The following is a 17,992-nucleotide window of genomic DNA, read 5'->3' on the forward strand; positions in this document are numbered from 1 at the left end:
CTCATAATAATCTTCGGTTCCAATTATTTCATTCTCACCAAATTTCTCTCTTACGAAAATATGGTGTGGTGTGGTGTGGTGTGGTGTGGTGTATGCCGTGACGTGGACGTGATTATATAATTAATTAATATTTTATCGTAGTTAATATTTTTCACTGACCTTGCAAATTAACTTTCAAAAAGCATTAAACAGAACTTACGTTTTAATACCAGTATACTTCAGGAAAAGAAAATAAAGTCTGAGCACGAACGCCAGTCTATCAGCACAAAATATGTACCGTGCACTGCTAACTTTGTAGATAACAACGCTTCTTAATTTATTCACAAAGCGTTCCATCGTCTTATCAATTCCGTGGCATATATTTAAGTAGAATGCGCTGCTCACAAACATAAAAGTAGAACAGAGTATGTTAAACTTGTATACATGTCGAAGGAAGTCACAGTATTCTTATTGTTAGCAATGCTGGATTTAATTTTAGCTTCGTGTTGGCTTGACAGTAACTACGTAAGTTAAAAAAATAATATAATTATATATTTCATTGTGCTAGTATAGCCATAAAATGCAAGAAGAGGAATACATAGATAGATGTAAAAGTGTGTATTTGTATAAAGTGAAAATATAGACAGATAATTAGGCAGAGAGGGCTACATAGTAGGTACATCGGCAGGCACCCGAACTGTCGAACGGACGGAAGGACAGATTCAATACATACATACATACATACATACATACATACATACATACATACATACATACATACATACATACATGCATACATTCACACACACATACACATACATACATACATACATACATACATACATAGTGTACATACATACACACATACATACATGTATACATACATACACATATACATACATACATACATACATACATACATACATACATACATACATACATACATACATACATACATACATACATACATACATACATACAAAGCTACCGGCATAGCTCAGTCGGCTAAGGCGCTTGCCTGTCGATCAGGAGTTGCGCTAGGACGCGGGTTCGATTCCCGCTTCGGCTGATTACCTGGTTGGGTTTTCCGAGGTTTTTCCCAACCGTCAGGCAAATGTCAGGTAATCTATGGCGAATCCTCGGCCTCATCTCGCCAAATATCATCCAGTTATCCCCAATTTCATCGACGCTAAATAACCTCGTAGTTGATAAAACGTCATTAAATAACCAAGTAAAAATGCATACATGCATACATACATACATACATACATACACACATACGTATCAAGTTGCCATGATGGATAGGTATAAGAAGGAAGATATATAGGAATATACACTATCTACCAAAAAGTAATTGGGCACTGTTTTTGCCCCCTTTAGAACCTCGTGGTACCACCTCTTGTTGCTGTAACAGCAGCCACCCTGTCAGGCATGCTCTCCACTAGTTTGTGTAGGATATCTACTGGAATGCGTCGCCATTTCTCTTGCAACATGGCACTCAGTTGGACAGTGGAAGTTGGCCGCATCTCCCGAGACCTCAATCGCCGGCCCAATTCGTCCCAAAGGTGCTCGATGGGATTGAGATCAGGACTCTGTGCAGGCCAGTCCAATAGGTGAACATTATTGTCTGCATACCATTGCATAGTAGCCGCCGAAACATGGGGCCAACTTCCATTGTCCAACTGAGTGCCATGTTGCAAGAGGAATGGCGACGCATTCCAGTGGATATCCTACACAAACTAGTGGAGAGCGTGCCTGACAGGGTGGCTACTGTTATAGCAACAAGAGGTGGTACCACGATGTTCCGAAGGGTCAAAACAGTGCCTAATTACTTTTTGGTGGATAGTGTAGTTTCGTAGATAGCAAGATGTTGCTGAAGAGGTAGAGTGAAAGGTATATTGGTTGCAAGAAAGAAGATATTATGTAAATATGTATTTGCGAATATAGATAGGAGTACTGTCTGTTTTGAATATATACAGGTATAAAAATTGATACATTATGGTAATTATGTTGAAAGAGGGACAGGAAATAAATATAATTATAAACGTGTGAAGGGAATGAAGTAGCCAGATATATTAAATAAGGAAATTAGATGTTAAGTAATATAAGTAGAGAGACATGTATAGTTAGGTAATTAGATAAGTGGTGAAGTAGTTAACATTATATTGCACTTTAAAACTTTTTAGCAGCATGTCATGTCGTAATTTTCAGTCATTCACACTGCATGGTCAATCGGTATAGATATACGTCCATTTCCATTGTGAAGGAATATAGTTTTCAGACTTAAGTACGAATCATGTACATTTTCTAGCTAATGGATTAACCACAAATTTTTAAACTGCAAAGGAGGAAATTTTCAATGCAGAAGTATTTATTCGTTGACGATGTAAGATACATTCGTAACTTTGAGTATTTTTGAACTAGTTTCTAAAATATTTCCCATGTCCTCATTGAGGCTCAAATCTAATCACCAATGAGTATTTGTTACATTTCTATGAAATTGTATTATAGACCTATTTAAAATTACATTCTTAAAATTTGCTTAATGACAAGAAAAAGATAATAATTTTTAAACCCCATGTAAATACTATAAAAAGTGATCTTCAGTAAAACAGATTCAGCTGCAATAATGTTTTAATAATAATTTTATCCTTTCATCTATATTAATAATAAATCTGTAGCCGAAATTTTTCTGGTAATTTTCGATTTTACAAAAATAATTGGTCCTAACATATATAACTAACCGCTCTGAAACCGAAAATTGCTTTTTTGAAATTTTTGTTTGTATGTCTGTCTGGATGTTTGTTACCTTTTCACGCGATAATGGCTAAACCGATTTATATGAAAATTGGAACATGAATTAAGTTCGTTGTAACTTAGAATTTAGGCTATATGGCATTCAAAATATTTTATTTTAAAGGGGGTTATAAGGGTGCTTGAATTAAATAAATCTAAATATCTCCCTTATTATTCATTTTCATGAAAAATATTACATGACAAAAGTTTCTTTAAAAATAATTTCCGATAAGTTATATTCTATGCACGATTTTGATAGAACTGATATTTAATGAGATAAATGAGTTTCAAAATTACAATAACAACGCCATCTAAGGCGGTGTAATGAAATAAAAAACAAATGACTTCGTCTATAAGGGGCCTTGGACAACAACAATTGAAAGCTATGAATCATAGCCTAAAGAGAATGTTTCTGTGTTTGTATGAAGTAATATCGGAAGCTAAATTAACCGATTTGTATAATTAATTATTATTTCACCATTGGAAAGTGTAGTTTCTCTAGATGGACATAATGCTATAATGTTATTGCAGTAATTTCTGAATGAATCGAGGACAGGTAAGATTAAAATAGCTTCTTATGCACAGAAAATTTGATAGGCTATTCTGTACATTCGTTTCCTGTATTTCCTAAAATAATTTTTATGACCAAATGAGTGGTCTCTGGAGCAAAATGATCGCATTTTAACTTTTAATACAATTTAAATTAAGTAACGTAATAAACGATTTATCCTTCTATCAAACACGAATGTTCCCTGGATCAAATGTCCTATTTTAATTATGTGATTACTTTATATTTATTTCTAACGGGTGCAGCGGAGCGCGCGGGTTCGGCTAGTAAAAAATAATTATTCACTACCTGTGATACAGCAGCCCATGAAATCCATTGAAAGCAATTGGCCTATATTCCACATTCTTTATAATTCCTCTTCACGTATATAGGCGTCCAGTTATTCGAAGAAGGATATTTTCTCATTTACGTTCTATTTTTGTTGTTCAGATTCATTAATTCTCTCTTTCATTATTTATTTCCATATTTATTCCAAGTGTATTCACTTATTATCCATAAATATTAGCACTTTCCTTCATTTGGCTTAATTTATTTTACCGTATTTCTTTTCACTTCACTGAATTAATTTTATAGGTAAAGTGCTCTTCCATTCTAAACCCAACGTATTAAATGTAATTCCACTAGCTTCTCTCCCGTCTCTTGTCTCTTTTTCAAAATATTTGATAATTTTAGTATACCAGAGTATTGTGTACCTTATAAAATGTTTTATTAGCATTTAATTAAAATTTTACACTTCAAAATTAAATATTTAATTTGTATTTAACTTTTCCAACATTCATTTGGTAATCTATTTCTCATTTACATTTCATTCATATAAATTATTTACTCCGCGCTTACTGCGCACCATTAGCTGATTGTTCAGTGCGTCGGTTTGCGCGTCAGGTACTCACTCAATTTGAAATCCCGTCGACATAAAGTAGAATTTGTAGTCGACAGAAACGTTGTTTAGTGACGTAGAATGGAGGAGAAGACCTGATGGTCTTATCTCTACAAAGTTAAAATATATTGTAAATTTATTTCAACTCAACAATAGGATTTTTATTCTTCCAACAATAATTCCTTTCTACAATTCACCTTAAACGCTCTCGTCAACAATAGGATTTTCACTCAACACAGTATTCGTTATAGCACTCCACTGACGGCAATGACAATTTACTTGGACTATTACGAACAACAATGAACTGTTAATCTTATCTAATATTTACAAAGCACTATTTACAAATCAGAACTATCAGTTCTCAGTTCACAGTTCTTCTAGCTCAGTCACTCGAGTTCACAGTATCTCGAACCACAGACCTTCAGAGACAGTTCACTGTACTCGAACTCAGGTCCCTCCAATTGCGGTCCACTGCACTCGAACTCAGGTCCCTCCAACTGCGGTCCACTGCACTCGAACTCAGGCCTTCGGATGCTGGCACAGTTGCGGACGCACACTCGAGCCGAACTCCGGTACACAAGACTGGCTTGCTTGCTCTGGCTTACTCACTGACTGGCTGACTAATCAACTGAAACTGCTCAAGTTCGCCCGCGTTTCTTCTTTTATAGCAAAATCATAGTTTCGAAAAATTTCTACGGGTGTGCAGAGATAGCTCTCTCGAATTATCTGGATATCTCCACTTCGACGGACTTCTGGAAGAGTCGGGAGGGTCCGTTTCCCCTTCACTCCGCACGGAGCAGTTGCTCGCGCACCCTCCCCTCGTCGCGTTGACGTAATACACCCCCTCTGCCCTTCAGCATGCAGATGCTCCCCGTACCAGCGTTTCGTCTGCCGCGCGCCCTGTCGGACGCGTGTTCAGACCCCGTTGCAGCTGTCACAATATAAATAGTACTAAACTAAATACTAGAAGGTTCCGCGCCGTGGCGTCTTGGTCTAAGAAACCCTACTTAGGACTCCCGTTACGGAATTCGCGCTGGTTCGAGCCCTCATGGGATCAGTGCCCACCAAGCATCGTGATGCACTTGGGGATCTACGATAGGTAGCGAAATCCGGTTAGGAAATCGACCTGTAACGCCTAGGGGGATCGTTGTCCAAGCCACACCATACCTGCATTCTAGTTGGATGATCGTCCACTTCTACTTTGGCATGTGAACGTGAGGCCAGCAGCCGTCTGGTCTGTCTGGGCTCTTCAAGGGCTATGGCACCACGAATTAAATACTAGAATGTAGGACAAATTATCAACCACAAGTATCTACCGTTAAAAAAATTAATATCGTATTCATTTATTAATAATCATCATCATCATCATCCTTCACGAATTAGGCCTCTGTAGACCTGTTTCGGCCCCATCTAGCAGTCTTCTTAAAGGTCTTCCTGGTCGACGATGTCCTCTAGGTTTATATTGCATCATAATTTTTGGGATTCTTGAATTTTCCATTCTTCTTGCATGATCTAGCCAATTGAATTTGTATCTGCTGATTTTTTCTTCTACTGACTCTACTTCTAATTGTTCTAAAATTTCTTCATTCCTTTTTCGGTCTAAAAGAGTATATCCTGCTGTCCTCCTCAAAAATTTCATTTCCGTTGCTTTGATTCTGTCCATGTCTTTTTTCTTTAATGACCAAATCTCGCTTCCGTATAAAAGGGTGGGTAATGCTAGTGTATTATATATTTTTATTCTTGTAGATTTTTGTACTAATTTAGCTTTTAATGCATTGTTTATTATTCCTATAATTTGTGTAAATTTGGTAATTTTCTTGTTCACATCTTTTTCATTTTGATAAGATATTTCACAACCCAGATAATTGAAATTTTGCACTTGTTCGAGGCATTGGTTATTGTGTATTATCTTACTTCTGACTGGGTCTTGTCCTAAAAATGCCATTACTTTTGATTTTTGTGCTGAAATTTCCATCCCAAAATCTTGTAATGTTTTATTTAATGTATACAATCCTTATTAATAAATGTGATAAATGATATATAATTATCTATAATACGATTAGTTAATTATTATAGATTTCCTACTCCCTGTTTCCAAAATTATTGGATAACTAAATTCATTGTCTTAATTTAAGTGTCATTTACATGTATTTATTACCAATAATCTTTCAACAGGACCTGGAAGATGATTTTACAGATTGCTAACTAGACAGAAAAGAAGATGTTTGTATTCGCATGGGTTATTACAGGAGAACATGAATGCTAAGAAGACGTGGAAATTCCATCATTATCCAGGTGTGTCCACGGTAGTGATAATGAATCTTTAAGTTTTACTTTAATAAATAAAGGACGGTGGTTCGAAACCACAGAATTAATTTTCGGATCGTGGAAAACACTTCAGTGATTATAAAAAGTCTGATGGTAAGTCTCTTATTTTATAATACAGTGCATGCATTTTATCTTCCTCCGCTCGCTTACGGGACCTGTGCCGTAATAATGTCAAATTGCGCACGCGCCTTTCAAGGACACGCATAGCCACTGATAGACGGTCGGCGAAGCGCCTCTCGTCCCCGGTTTGTAAAAAAACAACCCGTCTCGTCCCCGGCTTAAATTATATACTTTCTATTCTCTTGCATCGACTACTCGTATAGAAGACTGAGTGATATCACAGTTCAGTATATACAGTTGCGAAGCTTGGGATGATTTTTTGCATTTCTCGCGATAGTTGCTAGCCGCTAGGAGCGCTGTGAGTACTAGGAACAATAGACTGTGCCACTGCCATCGTGATCTAATACAGGCCGTAAGGCAGACCATGTAACTCGCTTAACCTGATCACGAAGGGCGGCGTTTCAACCATATAAATTAGTTGGAATGCATAAAGAGTAACATATATTTCTCCAAAATGTAGTGTAATTGCATTAATAAAATTTAAAGCAATGATTATGAGACACTTCAGACATAAATCACTTACGAGTTAAGATGAAATATTATTTTTGGTGTGAAAATTACGTTGTTTTTATGTGTAATACCTGCCTTTATTTCGATTAAATATTGTGAAATTCTTGTACATTCATTTATGCACGATTCAGTAATTTTCAGTTGCACCGCACTGATATTTAGATATGTTGAAATTATATGTTATGTTTACTGTCCCAGTTGCCCCTTTCTGTCTAATTTTAGTGGTCTCCAATGCCCTGCCATTCATATGGAAATATTACAGGTTATGTTTACTATATCTTATAGTCCTAAATTCGCAATTATACATTATAATTAAGCATAATGTCATGTATAATACTCCGCACATTCAATTTGTTTGTACTTTAATACTACAATTGAGTATTGAATTATTGTATTTATCTACTACCTAAGAGACGAAGTAACAATCGTACGTACACTAATTTCATATGAGTGATATGATAAATTTTCTGTCTTTATTAAGGAAGGTAGATTTGCTATATTAAATCACAATATAAATTCTTTTTTATTAAATCTCAAAATAGCTTCCATTCTAAACTTAAAATGTTGATGCGAAAAGATTATGTTAACATGTAAAATTCTCTTCACATTAAAACAACACAGTTTTGTAATTATTTCTGCAACATGGGCTATTATGCAACAAGAAGTAAAGAGAACTTATGGACACATTACATTAAATAAAACTTAGCTATTATACGCAATAAAGTTATAATATAATAATTCACTGAGCTCCATACACTGAAATAGAAAACCCGAACATATATTACGGTCTAGTCTAGATCGAAAAGGCTGTGCCGTATTTCGCATTGTGAAAAGTTGTGTAAACTGTGAAATGTTCGTTATCGGTTGTAATAACTGTTAATGGCTAAAATACAATAATTTGAATATTAATATGGGACAAGGAGACGTTTGTAGCACTATAAATTCTAAGAAAAAGAGGTCAGAGTTATCCTTCTTCCGAAAGATCCAGGAAGGTGAGTTTATAAAATATTATATATACTTTATGAAAATAATATATAAACCTTATGTATTTCGTATTTCAATAGTGGAAGGAAGGTGTTAATTTTTAAAAAGAACACGATATCAAAAGTACAATACATTTTATCGTCTGGTCGTTAGCAACTATCTATGGATGCGTATTTCAACTGTCTATGTTTGCATATTTAGTAAGTATTGAGCTTCGCAACTGTATATACTAAACTGTGGTGATATGTTCACGGGGTAAACCAATTCTCATGCACCAACTATTGGCAACCCTGCGAAAGATGACGATGTGTGGTTGTTAATGTTACGGCAATTCTGCGTCTCTGTATTGCCTGTATCAGAAATTACTCGTCAACCGCACAGTATACAGTGTAGGTTTCATTTGACGAAGGCTTCTTTGGACGAAAATTCAGAATCTTGAATACAGAAAAGGAAAGAAAAGAATGAAATTGAGGCATGGCTGGGATGGTGTTTTGGCCTTGTGTACTTAGATCCATCTGAGGTCGAAGAATGTTTTATCTTCGATATGCTGCCAATCGTGCCGAATGATTAACAATTGGCGAAATTTTAAGAGCATTTCACGAACACTTAATTGTTTCCGTTTTCTTCACTCTCAGCGACAATATGGGCTGATTTTTCCGCTACACTGACCAAAACTACAAAGCTTGTAAATCTTTTCACTCGCACCTTGCCAATGCTTTCTACTCTCCACATCCTTCCATAGCCATTTTTATAAAAGCTCTACTTGACTTTCAATCAGATACCTATGTTAAATGTAACAGCATAAATGATCCCTTTAAACATCTGCGTCATATCTGCAAAACGTTGGATTTATCAGAAAAGTACCTGGTCAAGTATAAGAATGGGAAATACTCACGCTTGCAATTTTGACGGATATCTTGCATAATTACAGTTAAAATGAAACCTTGTTTACTTCTAAGCATGTGACTTTTACTTATTTGTATGTAATTGGTGTAGCCTACTTTTTATAAAATGGACACTATTTTACTCGTGAAAGACAAAAGTTTTAGCCACACCAACCTGCAAAATGGTTGCACAATCCCAAGTCTGCACAAAGTGGGGGGGGGGGGAAGATATTGTCTTTACCTGGTTTCATCTCTTCTTACAGAGACGAGTAGGACTATGGGATTAACGTACCAAGAATTAGATGGGGACTAGTTGTCCTATTGTATTAATGTACCGAAAATACGCCGGGACGAGTCTATCGATTCTGGGACGAGACGAGCTATTCCCTAGACGGTTACTCTATGCAGTATTCATTTGAGTTTTAGTGCAGTGTTAACGTTCATATCTCTGTTTGTGTCTATTGCTTGAGTTATGGTTTAGAGATTTAATACAGAAAAAAAAAGTAATTTTATTTGTTGTAAATTTTTAAAATACGAATCATCTGCTTAGTGTCGGAGAGAATTTCAAGAAAGTTTTTCTGAGGTTGACCCAACTGATAGATCTAGGCTCCTACAGTTCGTTTAATAGTGAATAAATTTAAAACAACAGGATCAGTGTTCGACAAGAAAATAAAACGAAGGCGCCATGTTTTAACTGAGGGAAAGTTGAATGATATCGGTGCTCAATTAGAGCAATAGCTGCCAAAATGTGTTTAGGCGCTACAAGCCAGACTCACAGCAATAGGGAACATTTCAACATGTCTTTGTAAAAGGTATGCACGTTTTATGTACTTGACCAGTTGATCGGCGTGCGGGGTTGTGAGCAGCTACGCTGTGTATTGCCGCTTCGACTCTACTTCCGCGAGCGGAGAAATATAAATTGTATACACTGTATAATACGATTTTGGTACCGATGTCTTAATGTGTACATTATACTTATGGTTATAAATACAGAGTGGACGTAAATTCTCGATCCATTTTAATGAAAATATGATTATTTGGACATGAACTGTATATAGTGATATTGTCATGGTGTGTACATTTTGTAATTTATCGTAATTTAACATGACCAACATCCATTTCACAGCATTGTGTCCAACGTTTGAATGAAGCCCTAGACAGAGTTCGCTCCAGATGCTTCTGGAATTCGATTTTTCACGTCCTGTAGATTTTTTACTTTGATTTTGTACACTCCTGACTTAATAACCTCCAAGAAAAAAAGTTTGACGTCAAATCAGATGAACGTGATGGCCATGGCTATACTTGTATCGAACCTCTGCCTATTCATTAGTTGGAAAGTTTTGGTTGATGTATGTTCTCACAACTAACGCAAAAAGAGGGGGTGCTCCATCTTGCTGAATGATAACGGTGTCAACAATGTTATCCTCCTATAGTTATGACTAGACAGTGGATGCGGGATGCTTATCGTTGAATGTAGGTGCACATTTACTATATGTTACTTTTTTTTCATTCAGACCATTGGCTGAACAGGTTTTAAACGTAAACAGACGACGTCATTATGCAACTGTATCTCCGCACAGTCAGAAGGAAAAGAAAAATAACGTACTGTAGTACATACCTTGCAAGATTCAGTCCTCGTCATCATTGATGCAATTACCAGCGTTGCAGTAAACGACGATATATTCTCGTAAGTTGTCGAAGCTGAATCGTCTTCGCCTATCGCTTAAACAGTTTTTGTATCGAGAGAATTTCTGAAGAAAACCTCTAAAATGGGGATCACTCAATTTGTTTAGAGGAATATTTTTTGTACTGAGCATCATGTTGCACGTGTCGTTAGACCCGCGAAACTAGATGATGATGATGATGATGATGATGATGATGATGTAGATGGTTCCTCAGATTTAATTTCAATGCATTTCCTGTGCGATGTATTATTGCAATGGTTCTCTATAGCCTGAGTTGTTCTGGTTTTTATTTCAATTTTACATACATCACACACGATATTGTCTTCGTTAATACATAAAATGTCACTCTCATACTTCTTAATTGCATTTCGTATCTCTGAGCGAATTTAAAGTTTTGCCATTATGAATGGATCAGCACAACATATTCAACGCGTACTGAATACTTGAGCAGGATAACACAACTGCACGGATCGGGGTTCCTTCGTTTTGTACGCTGCTGTACTCGCCGGGTACACAAAAGACGGACGGCGCGGCATGTGCCATATACTCTGATACGAAACAACTTCACTTTTCCTTAAGTCATCCCGCATCCACTTTCTAGTTATGACTCAAGAAATTATTTCAGTATTTCTTGGCGTTACCTGTAATTGTAGCTTCTGAGAATATGAAAGGACCATAAACAGTGTTTTTTGTTAACCCAAGTCAGACATTTGCTTTTGGTCTTGGCCTCAATTAAAAATAACACACTGCCTACGAGCTGCATAACCTTCGTTGTCTGGTTCGTGCAACACCTGGATGTGATAAGTTGCTTTTCCGCGTGAACTTAAAAACAGTTGAAGTTGGCATATCTAGCTGGTTACTTAAACGACGACTCGACACTTGAGGAGCTCTCTCGATGGCTTCTCGAATACGTTCCACAATCTGCTCGGGCATAGAAATCTACCAGAATGTGGCTGATCGGTCACATTTCCTATCGTCTAAAATTGATTGACAAGAAGTGCGATGTTTGCTTGTGTTGGCGCCGGTTTTCAGAATTTACGTGTAAACTCCTGTTGGACTTCTGCATATGTTTAAAAGCTCAATGACCAATGACAATAGCCATCCGTTCTTCAATACTCAGCGTACTAATAGATTAGTCGGAAATAATAAAGAAATTTCAACGTTGACTAAAAAAAATGGATCGAGAATTTGTGTCCAACTTGTATATGAATTAAACTTAAATGTATTAAATTAAATGCGTTTTTAAGCTTGTTTCCTTCACCTTTTCACATTAGCCGACGATGAGGACTTTTTCCAGAAGTAAAATATGTACTTGAAAATCAAATTAGATAAGCACCCTTATTATATTTACAACTGTAGCATTTATAGCTAAAAACTCAATGAACCCGACACAGAAATGTCCTATGACAACTAGGTTTATGTTCATCGTAATGTCTTTTGTTTAACACTGTGTTTGTGGTTCTTAATAAAGTGAAGTTAATTGTGAATAATGTGCACCATGTCATAATTTTTAGTGATACTTCAGAGAGTTACAGTTTCCAAACATTCAAAGTAGGTGATGATGATAAGGTACATGTTATTCACAAAACCGCTACTACTATGTATCTTATCATCAACACCTGTTTTCAATGTTTGGAACCTCTAGTCCTATTAACTACCATTGAAGATTATTTGTGAATAATATGTACCTTGTCATAATCTTCAGTAGACTTAAGAGGGCTACAGTTTCCAAAGATTCAAAACAGGTGATGATGATAGTAGTAGTGACATATACAAATGTAGGCTATTGGAAATTAAATTTTACTGAAGGGTGCTAGAACGTTAATGAGATAAAAATAATCTTCTTACGTTTCATAAATTCGTTTTTCAACCGATTGTATAATGTTTCACTGTTCCTGAACGTAATGATGGTGTCATATACAAATGTTGGGAAATAAAATTCAATTGGAGGGTACTAGGACATGTAAATGTTAAAATCCAAATTTCTTGCATTTTATGCATTCCACTTTCTGCCAATTTTATATGTTTCAATGTTTTAAAAGTTGATTCTTTTGAAAATCTGGAAATCAAAATTAAATTTAAAGATGCAAAAACGTTTGAGTTACACTATAAACACTTTTTGTTCTTACATTTTATGTGTTCTTTTCCTACCAATCGTATATCGTCATTAATTTTTTTAAATCTCCTATGTAGTACTATGCAATATAATTTTTCAGGAGAAAGAAAAAATTAATTAAAAATCACTGGGCCTACAAAAGAATATGAAGTAATTCCATAGAGATCATTGGTGTATATGGTGAGGATCAGTGTAAGCTTATTGATTTTTAATTATTTTTTTCTTCCCCCTGAAAAATTATTTTCTGTACTGTTACATAGGAGGATTCATAAAAACAACAACGATATGGTCCATTGTTTTAAAAGATTTTCCTGATGATAACGATGGTATTAAAGCTTTACAAATACGAGCATATGGAAATTATATTCAATTGGACTTTAAAATAATATAAAAAAAAATTCTTCTTACAGTTTATGCATTCTATTTTCTAACTATTGTGCACGTTACATTATTTGAAAAGGTTTTTCTTGATCTATGTAATTAATCGAGTAATGATCTCTACTGCATATGAACACCTTTTGTAAATTATAAAACATTTAATAAAGAATAACATATAGTTTTCTTAGGGATTACTACATTTGTTCTCCTTAATATCTACAAATCCGTTCATCAGGAATAAGTTAATTAAAAAAAAGGAATTATTATCCGGTAGAAACATTGTTATAAGCAGGCTTATGATCCGAGACAACTTAAGAATGAAGTAAAGTTAGCAGTGCAACGGAGTGTAGATGGAATGAGGTGGCGCGGTGAGTTTTGTTTACCTGAGCGTTAGTGTACAGTACTTAACAGTGAATTTTCAATTCATAGAGAACAGTTTTTTCCAACTAGTTGCAAGTTTGTACTATGTAGTAAAAATTGTATATTTAAAAATATTAACTACAATCAAGGATTTGGCGTAGGAGTATTCTGAACAATATAAAAATGTACAATAATTAAAGCCATAATCAAATGCTTCTGTTTAAACTAAAAAACATGAACAGGAGGCGTCGGACTAAATATATCAAAGAATATGACTAGGATTCTTTTCCTTTCAGATCATACCATAAAATATACTGGAAGAGTAGGCCTAAATTTAATATGGTAACTGTAGTGATGATGCACATGGTAATGGTAAAAAGAAGGGCTACTTAACAAAAAGAAAGATACGATATTGAAGGTGACAACGTCTACGAAGAATGGCTTCAACGCAGACAACGACGAAGACGATGACGAGAGCGAATTGACGATAATTAAGACGAGAGCGACGAGTGAACAAATACAGATGGATTTCCAACACATTACAGAAAGACAATACTACAGAAAATTGTGTCAAATCTATATATTAAAATTACTAACACGAAACGCCTGAAATAATTAGATTCCTATGAAAAAGTTTAAAATTTTGAATTAGGAGATGTGAGTTTTCAAATTAAATTGTAACTTACTTCTGATTTCATTGATTTAAAAAAATATAAATTCATATGTAAAATAATTATATTGTTCGAACACAACATAATATCAGCGTATTCCGAATCTCACCGGTCCGGTGGCATCCATGACGTCACGTTGCTTAGAAATAAGGAACAAAACTGCTGGAAGGATCGATGGCTGTCATGGCGACTGTATAAGTTGTCTGTGCTACGCTAGCAAAATTTTGCGAAATTTTCGTACTGCCATCTCTTTCAAAGAAAAGATAGCATAAACAATTTATTTCTTGAACCGTTAGTAATAACAGGTCCGTTGACATGTTCGCTCATAAGTCATTAACATATTGTTTTTACGTTGTGCTCATTACAAACAATACAGCAGAACTAAAGCAGAACACACCGTCATGACACAACATTGCACGATGTTATTCGTCTGCTAATTCCCGCCCTATACAAGAACCAATCAGATTCACTGATGGCGGCTGATGGAGACTGCCACCATCTCTGCAAGTTGATGGCACCGGTGCGACACCGGTGGAGCATCAATGACGTAATCGGTGGAATTCGGAACACCGTGATGCCATCGGATTGCTCACCGGTGATATTCGGAATACGCTCTATATGACACTTGGTTTATTTTGTTTGGAGAAATAATAACAATATAAAATGTGAAGAAGGGAAGTACCGGTACCAAGAATTATGTGTACAATGATTTAGAAAATATTTCGTATTATAAAATCAGAAGTGGCTGCTGATTATGGAGGATATTGAAAGACTTTGGTCGGATTTTGCACAAAATTATTGTTTATTATAATCCAAGGGAATCATCTTTTTCTTTTCTTTTTTTCTCACAGTACATAATATAAACATTTCTTTGTTGCTCATCTTCATTTGTGAAGTTTAATCTGCTTTAGCAAAAACGCTTAGAGATGGTTTTTAAATATTTGCTTCCTATTATTTAAAACTGATAGTAATACTGTGTATCATGTGGAATTGAATTGTGGTTTAGCACATCCACGCCTGCTGTGACTATGTACGACATGCTTAAGTTGCACAACGATTAGTGCATTTATGTAACAATGTCGTGATATCTTATATCACTTGTTACACATTTTAATACTTCAATGCTAATATAAAATCTATGGAATAAAATAAATGAAATGAAATACCGATACTACTTAAAATGGGAAGTAATAATTGCGTACAAACTAAAAATAAGACCACATAAACTCTGTTTATAACACTATTCTAACAGGAGACTTTCTTAGCTCAGTCAGATCCCGAGTTCTCACAAAAATGACAGTACATCGCTCTGAGATAGATCTAGCAAGATATGTGGAGAAAAATTATTGGGCAAGTTTTATCTGAGAAGTTTAGTTTCCCATTTCATATTCACTGCCTCAATTGAAAGTCTAGATAGAAAAAGGTTCCATACTCTATAACTAAACACATCAGTTCCATTTTAACCTAAAATACTGTTGACTCGTATGAACAACCTGTCACGTCCACACTGTATTTTCAACCAAATTATTCTGTCCTATTATATGTGATTGTTAATATACTGATGTGCACAAAGTTACGTCCGATTTATATTCATGCAAGCATACACAGTGTATAAGGGTTAGTATTATTAGTATTATTGTTATTATTGTGAAGCTGTTGATGAATGTGAGTAGAGTTATTGTCATGGTTAGGATTATGGTTTGTTTCAGGTAACCATGGTATTGAAGCAAATGAACAATAATAATACTTCTACATTAGAAATCTAGTATAACTTTTTATACACTCAGTATATTGACATTTACTTTCAGTATACTGTTTTTTCTTCTCTTTATATTCTGTTTAATTTTCCTTATTTATTTTTATTCGTGTACTTCTGTCTTGGAATCATTATATCTTCTTTTGTTTCTATACACCTGGTCAGTCAAAGAGATTTATTTGTTTGTAACGAATTCAGAAGTATCTCCAACTTTATTATTTCATTTATAAGAGATTATTTCTAGTTTACAGTGATCCAGTGATCGTGAAGAATATTTATGAGTGTCTATGTTCTTTCTAAGCCTCCACAAAAGTACTAATTTAACTATTCTTGAGATAAATTATAATTCTTGAGATAAATGACAATGTAATAAAAGCCAAACAAATTTCCGACCAACCAACGTCAACATATAGGTCTATATTTCTGGAATACAGGTGTGTATTATTGTCTTAAGTAAATACTGCAATATCACGAAATTAAGAGATTCTGTCAATGGTAATGTTCAACAACAAAATTTAAAATTACGTAAATACATTCAGAAATGTCGATAGAGAGAGTACTGAGGAAAGTTTTGGAATGATTAAAATATGATGGATGGCTCTAAATTCGGCAAAGTTCTGTGATACGTTATTTATTGGCTTTTTATATTTCGTTCCATAATGTCAGACAAGAGACGTAAACATTACCGGCACAGAGAGAGAAGGATAATTGCTATTGAACCAATGGCATTTCACTCTCATCTTGAAGTTGGGTGGTTTAAAATGTTCTACCCCCGTCCAACTTCAAGAGGAGCGTGGAATGTAACTTTTGTCATTGGTTGAATAGCAATGATTATAGGCCTACTTCTCTCCTCCTCTGGCGGTAATGTATACGTCGCCTGTCAGATATTATGGAACGAGGTATAGGCTAGGTATTGTTCTCTCGGAACGATTATTTTTATTATGTACAACGTGATGTGAAATTATTGTCCTTCGTATTGGGTAGAGTGAGCCAACTTTTCGAAATTAGGTATTGCTTTCACTGTAAGAGGAAGCAATGAAAGGAATACCAAAATCCTAAATTCTTTACTAAAACCTATACTCCAGAACTAGGCTTTGTAACGAGTTAGGCCCAATACCTATAATATATAAATGTCCTTCCCTTTCCGTTCCTCATAATGGGGCTGATAGCAAGCTCCAAGACTTTAAATATTTACACATTTAAAAACAATACAAAATAAAATATAAAGTATAACCGAAAATGATACATATTTCTTTACTTAGAACTACGTGTGGTTTGATCATCTATCGATAAGTGTACAGCTTTACTATGGTGCATAATTTTACATAGAACTATGTATGAGTGGTGCGAGATATGAAATGAGGACAAGTAGAGTACAAGAACAGGCAGGATAAAAGGAGAGCAAGAAGAATACAGGAGAACAAGAAGAATACAAGGAAAAAAGGGGACTGGAAGGAAAACGAAAACAAGTAAAGACAAAGAGAACAAGGAGAATGCAAGGAGAACAAGGGGAATAGAAAGAGAACAAGACAGGGTGTTGAATTTGTATATGACTCCCACCATAACCTAGACACACGATCACAACACTCCTCAATATTATCCATTCCCTTCCACCGAATATCATCATATTCATCTTCTTTCACTGTGGCAGTTCCTCGACTTTGGAATTACCGAGTAATGTCAGGGACTGCCAGATATCAAACCATTTTAAGAATAGGCTAAAGAAATATTTTTCAAACAATTTTTGTTAACAATAATAGCTGTTTCAAGTTTCTCAATATTTAATGGTTATATACAGAGTGATTCAAAATCTCTGCGACAAACTCTGAGGGGTGATAGATCTAACAATAAGGAACCTGTTTTGTTAAACAACCTATGTCTTTTGACGCGTCGTTTCGAAGTTACCGTTGAAAGTTTTTTTGCGCGGGCGGAATTCAATGTATGCGAATGTGTGCACCCCTGTTTGTTTGAATATTGAAA

At 35.2% G+C, this 17,992-nt stretch overlaps 1 long non-coding RNA gene across 2 annotated transcripts; it reads left to right on the forward strand.

Annotated features, from left to right (window-relative positions):
* The first annotated feature begins 414 nt into the window (after positions 1-414).
* On the forward strand, positions 415-16,417 carry LOC138700546 (uncharacterized). 2 transcript variants are annotated; one of them, XR_011332384.1, is made up of 3 exons: positions 415-504; positions 6,396-6,641; positions 13,882-16,417. It is a non-coding gene; the product is annotated as an uncharacterized lncRNA (long non-coding RNA). The 2 variants fall into 2 exon arrangements; XR_011332385.1 differs by having other exon boundaries at positions 6,396-6,515.
* The last annotated feature ends 1,575 nt before the right edge of the window (positions 16,418-17,992 follow it).

The sequence above is a fragment of the Periplaneta americana genome, chromosome 5, assembly GCF_040183065.1.
Source record: "Periplaneta americana isolate PAMFEO1 chromosome 5, P.americana_PAMFEO1_priV1, whole genome shotgun sequence".
NCBI lineage: Eukaryota > Metazoa > Arthropoda > Insecta > Blattodea > Blattidae > Periplaneta > Periplaneta americana.